The 6,252-nt window shown below is 45.2% G+C and overlaps 1 pseudogene; it reads right to left on the bottom strand.

Moving 5' to 3' along the window:
- Nucleotides 1-4,411: 4,411 nt before the first annotated feature.
- On the bottom strand, nt 4,412-5,913 carry LOC123153950 (uncharacterized; annotated as a pseudogene).
- Between the last annotated feature and the right edge of the window lie 339 nt (nt 5,914-6,252).

Below are 6,252 nucleotides of genomic sequence, written 5' to 3'. Positions count from 1 at the left end.
GCCATCAACTGGTACAAATGGGGTTGAGGTATTAGTACCGGTTCGTGGCACGAACCAGTACTAAAGGTAGACCTTTAGTACCGGTTGGTGCCACGAACCGGTACTAATGGTGCAATTTTCAAATCCTACCCCCCTGTGTATCGCCTTTTCAGTTTTGTAAAAAGCAAAAGAAAATGATAAAAACTTCAAAAATTAAAATCCTTCGAGATGTAGTTATGTTACTACATCTACTAGTTAGGAAAATTTAAAAACTTAAATTTGGACATGTTTTGCAAAAAGTGTAGGGAAAATGTAAAACGGCTATAACTTTTGCATACGATGTTAGAAAAAAAATGTATAATATATCAAAATGTTCAGCACGAAAATCCGCATCCGGTTTTGATTGCCTACGGCCTGTTTGCAAATTTTTAGAATCCTCAAATTTCAAAAGAAAAAAAGTTATGCTCAAATTTCAGTTTTTTTAAATTTTTGTTAAATCTGGTCAAACTATGGTCAAACTACTTATTCAAGAAGTATTAGTGTTACTAAATAATTATTCAAGAATATTAGGGTTACTAAATAATTATTTCAGTTTTTTTCTGAATTTTGGTCAAATCTGGTCATACTGTGGTCAAACAATGGTCAAATTACTTATTCAAGAAATATTAGTGTTACTAAATAATTATTGTTATTTAGAACAATATTTTCAAACTCAAACAGTGAAATGTATGACTTCATGCTCAAGCTAAACTCTTAAGGGTTAATAGGATTGACATCTTACTATTGTCAGGAAAACAACAAGTGCAGACTTGGAAACGAGGGAGAATAGAACCCGGAAGTTAAGCGTGCTCAGGCTGGGGGAGTGGGAGGATGAGTGACCGTCCAGGAAGTTAGATGATTTGAAATGATGAGGGGTGATTAGAGATTAAATTGAGCAGTGATGAGGGGTGATTAGAGATTAGAGGTTAAAATAATTCAGAAATTTGAAAATCAGGAAAATATTACAAAAACAAATTCAAAAAAATAATATTTAAAAAAAATCCTTTAGTACCGGTTGGTGTTACCAACCGAGACTAAAGGTGGACCTCCAGGCAGCAGCCACGTGGAGGGCCTTTAGTCCCGGTTCGTATAAGAACCGGGACTAAAGGGGGGACCTTTAGTAACGACCCTTTAGTTCCGGTTCCAGAACCGGGACAAAAGGCCCTTTTTCTACTAGTGACATGTCATGCATAATGGTTTACTTGCTACTCCGCGGAACCGCCTAACCAATGTTGCTTCTGTAGAGCTTGCGTCTGTTTTTGTCTTTGTTGCAGGATGTTGCCACCAACGACACGCCCGACGACAGGTTCCTCAACCACGGCTCCTCCTTCTCCTCGAGGTGCACCTACTCGTTGCTCTCCTCCGACCACGAGATCGATCTCAACGCAGGGTACATTTGGAGCTCCAAGGCACCTATCAAGGTCAAGACCTTCGGCTGGCTTCTCTGTCGTGACAGGTTGAGCACGATGGCGAACTTACACCGAAAGACCATCACCTCTGACTCGGTCTGCCCGTGGTGCGCACTAGCCCATGAGGACACTGCGCACGTCGCCATTCTTTGCCCATGCGCGATCCAGGTGCGGTCCCTCTTGGGGTTGCAGCAACCTCACTCCATCGACCTTCTTTGGGATACTACAATACCGTTCGGCCTCGACATCAACATTTGGCCCACCGTCGCCCCCACCATACTATGGAAACTTTGGGACTCCAGGAACGCTCGTGTCTTTCGCAATGAACAACACACACCCCTAGATACTCTTCGAACATTATCTCAGATTTCACGCTTTTGGCCTTTAGGTTTAAGGACCCCGTCAGTAGGGAGGCTGCTGTGTCTTGGCGCCTATATCCTCTCGCTGTAACCCGTGATGTAACTTGCCCCTTGGGCCTTTTGAGTAATATATACAGGTGGGGATCCTCCCCCCCCCCCCTTGTTCAATTGTTTTTTTATTTAGGGGGGCTGCATTTTAGTGACTGTGGATCAATGGAAAAGACAGTGCCTGCAACACATCCACATGAAGACTTTTTTTCAAAGCTTCTTATCATGCCACTCTTCTTCAGGAAGGAACAGTACATGAGTATGTCTTTGGGGAATATGCATGGAACATGTTAATCTGAGCCCTTGTGCCATTTCACAAATGCCAATAGATATTATGGCTATTTTATTTTCCATTCCATTGCATCATGTTAATCGACCTTGTTCTTCCTGGACCTATGTATTCTTCGTTGACACTGTCCTTGTATCAGAGATGCAGTTCTGAACTGCACAACTGCATCAACCGCCAGATGGAGTGGAAAATGTTGGAGGCGAGCCAAGCAAAGTGGAGCTGACAGAGGAGCAGAAGGCGCACATGGAAGCTAACCGGCTCAAGGCATTGGAGAGAGCGACCGCAGCTCGGGCTCGCGCATCCCAGTCGCAGCCTGCTGCCGAACCTGTCACCTAGGCCCGTGCAGGACCCTGAACCACTTTGCCTTGCCTGCTTAGGCTGTGTAGCAATACCATGTTGGGTTTTATCGAAGGGTCAAGATAGTGTTTGTTGAAGATAGCTCCAGGTGTTGGTTGAGAAGTTTGTAGAAGTTGGTTTATTCTGGTGCTGGTAGAAAAGTTTGTAAAAAGTAGGTCAAGGTAGAATAGCTCGCAAATTTGTGGGTGTGTTGTGGTGTATCAAGTTTTGCGCCTCTAGTTTTCAGACTCTTGAACATGGAAAAGGCTTCTGAAGTTTCTGTCATATTGATAGACGATGACATGATGCTCTCAACTCAAATTTGAGTACATCTCTGAGAAAAATGAAGCTCTGAAAGTTGATGTTTGTATGATATCCATGTCTATTACAGCCAGTCATCATTTTTTTGCACACAACATCCACGCTCAGTGCGCAAGAAACTCAACCATAGCAACTCAGACAGAATTTAGCAGGCGTTAGAGATGAACTCATCGGAAGCATCTTAATAAAAGAAATTAACTAACTCATCCACTCCACTCCTGCAGATAAAAGCTAAGTTCTCTCAATTACTGATAACCATCTAGACTAAGGACATAGATTGAAAGAGGGAACATAAACCCCGAAGTCTTCCAACACAAACATCAGTACACAACATAAACCAAGTCTTAGACGTCAGTGCTGGTCCAACTCAACTTGCTGACAGCGTACGCTGCTTACATGCACACAACGCTTAGTACGGACATATCAGACTACATAAGCACAATCTTGAACATCCACCATCCAACTCCAGATGTATGGCCCAAGCAAGACCAAGCCAGCGAGCTCAGATCTGCATACATGTATGCAGTTAGAAATTTGAAGCAACTGCAGTTGATGCAACGTGAATCTTTCCCAACCCATTTTCTTAGGAAGGAGGCATGTGCGAAATAGCAGAGTACAATATAGCTTAAGAACAAAGGCCTGCAAGCTACCATAGTATATTGCAGCTTGGAATCAATATACACAAAAACTTAGCAAACTAGAACCCTCTCTGTTCTTGAAACCATAACATGGTAAGTAAGGAGTGCTCATAAATACAAGACTCAAGGCCTTCAAACATCAACTTACTGGTTATGCGACTTTCTTATCTTGAACATTGATGAACAATATGAAGTAAGTGCTAAGTATGAGTGTATGACCAACGATGTACTGCACAAAGATGCAAGCGTGAAAGCCATTTTTTCTCCTCAGATAGGCAGCAACAAGAAATAGCTTTCCAAACTAGTGTGTAATCTTTCTTTTCAGATAACCTTCTCAATCACATACAATTGTTACACATACATGCAGAATCAAACCATGACCTGGCTACCTGTCATAACTAGTTTGACAAGGTAATTAAGCCCAATAGAACAATAATTAACTTTCTATATTTACAAAATGGGAGTAGAAATTTGAAGCAACTGCGCAGTTGATGCAATGGGAATCTTTCATATATGCTAAATATAGCTTAAGAACAAAGGTGCACAAGCTGTTTATTCGTGCTTCCCAAGAATCCTAGATTCTTGAAAACACAACACGGTAAATAAAGAGTACTCAAAAAATCAGGTTACATGTAGTGCAACATTCTTGTTTTGAACATCATCGTCCAAATAAATGGATGATGTTTAAGTGCAAAGTGTGACTAAAGATGTACCATATGAAGTCGCAAAAGCCATTTTCTCTACTAAGATATGGAGCAATAAAAGTTAGCTTTCGAAATTGGTATGTAATCTTTCTTTTTTGCATTGATCTTCACAATTGCAAACAATTGTAGAACATGCGTGCAGAATCAAACCATCAATTGGTTACCTCTTCAAGCTAGTTTGACAAGCCCAATAGAACAATAATTAACTTTCTACATAACCATGTGAGCAGAACAAGAAAATCATACACCCAATGGCAACATAAATAAAATAGTTAAGCTTACCACTTGATCAGATAGTTGGTTCCGATAAAAGTGGCGGGAAGCTAAAGTAGGGGAGAGCACGTTTGCGACTATAGGTATTCTCCATCTTGCAACAGACCTTGGTTATTTCATAAGTCGAGACCTCCAGTGAGTAACAATCCAAATTCTCAATCTGAGTACCTTCTGGAGCGCCTCTGAAGAACAAGTATCCCTCAGCTGCACCCACTTTGGAAATGGAATGGTCGTGATACTTCCCAGGCAGTTCTATGATCTTCTCGAGCTTCCATTCTTGGGAATTATTCTGTAGAGATGTATGGTAGAGTGCAAAGGACCCATGTTATTGTTGACACACAAGAGAAAACATCTCAAGGGTTCCTTCTCGGCCCAAAACAACATCATTTGGGTGTCGACGTTCATCAAAGCTTTGGCCAGGCAGACCTCTAAGCTCCACATGGTAGCCGGTGAGAAGGTCGACAGCGGAAAACCTCAGAGTGTGTGTGTCCAGCACCATCAAATGATCACTCCATCCATAAAGCTTTGTCCAGTAGAAGCAGCCGCGCACATAGTCAAAACAGGACATGTTTCCCAAAGACGGGTAGATGGGAGACTCGACCATGGACCATTGCCAAGTTGTGGACGGGAAGACAAAGAGGACAAGCTTCGTCATGTATCTTGCTACGCATATCACCTTGAAGGGCTGTTCCTCGCCGTCGTCCCTGGTGTTGGGAGCAAGCACGGCCAGGAAATCCCAAAGGCACTCCTGCGGCTGGGCGGCGAGGTCCTCAGGTATGGTTGGAAGCAGCACGTATCTGCGGGACAGGGGGTCGCAGACGGCGAGGTGGAAGTCGGCGGCGTTGCACCGCTCCCGTTTGGTCCATTTGGGGCAGGCACAGAGTTCTTCGTCAGGATAGGTCTCACCCCCTTGATTTTAAGTGGGGGTGGGGTAGATGCTTTGTGATTTGTGAATGCCACGTGTCATCCATCAGGATGGGTCTCACCTGCTAACCCGTGAGACCTGGTCTCATATAATTCTTTTCCTCCCAGGAGTCCATGAGGATGCATACGTCGGAGTCATTTTCGGGGTAGCCCCACGTAGTCCACGACGACGCGGGGGTGGAGGGAGATCCAATCGAGGAGGACGCGGCCGTCGCGGACGTCGCGCGGGGCTCCAGCGGGGGCCTTCCCCGTCGTCTTGGACGCCCGGCGGGACAAAGTAGGAGGAAGAAGAGGCGACGGCCGGGACGAAGGAGAAGTCTACGGCGCGGGGGCGAGGGCGCTGGCGAGCGGGGTAGAGGGGTGCAGCGCCTGGGCGGGGTGGAATTCGGCCCCATCCACGAAGCCGAGGAGGGGAGGCCGGTGCAGCGCGCGGAAGCGGCGGCGAAAGGGGCGGCCTTTGATGACGCGGCGGAAGGAGGTGCAGGCGGCGGAGGCGCATGCGAGCGTGTCCGGGGTGGGCAGGCGGAGGAGGATCTCCTCCAGGAGCTCGTCGGGGACGGGGATGGAGTCCGCCGCCGGCGGTGGCGGGTCCATGGCCACAGGAGTGGAGAAAGGGGATCGAGGGTTAGGGTCGGTGATAGTGGGAAGGAGCGACCAGTGACTCTGGAGATTGAGAGCGAGAACAGCTCTCTACGAAGCCATTTAGCGAACAGCTCTGTATGACTTCATAGATTCGAAAAATTGTAGCTTTATTAAGCTTGGAAAACGTTTGAAAATCAAATTGTAGTGCAAAACTAATCACAAATTAAAATTTTATCAGGACAACTCTTCGTTTGCGTGCTAGATAAAAGAAGGAAACAAAAAATCCATGTATACCTCACAAAATAAACACCCGCTGAGACGTGCGAGCCATTTGTATTTCAATCCGGCTCC

This window comes from Triticum aestivum, chromosome 7A, assembly GCF_018294505.1.
Source record: "Triticum aestivum cultivar Chinese Spring chromosome 7A, IWGSC CS RefSeq v2.1, whole genome shotgun sequence".
NCBI lineage: Eukaryota > Viridiplantae > Streptophyta > Magnoliopsida > Poales > Poaceae > Triticum > Triticum aestivum.
The sequence above is the reverse complement of the archived record's forward strand: the minus strand, read 5'-3'. Positions and strand labels throughout refer to the sequence as shown.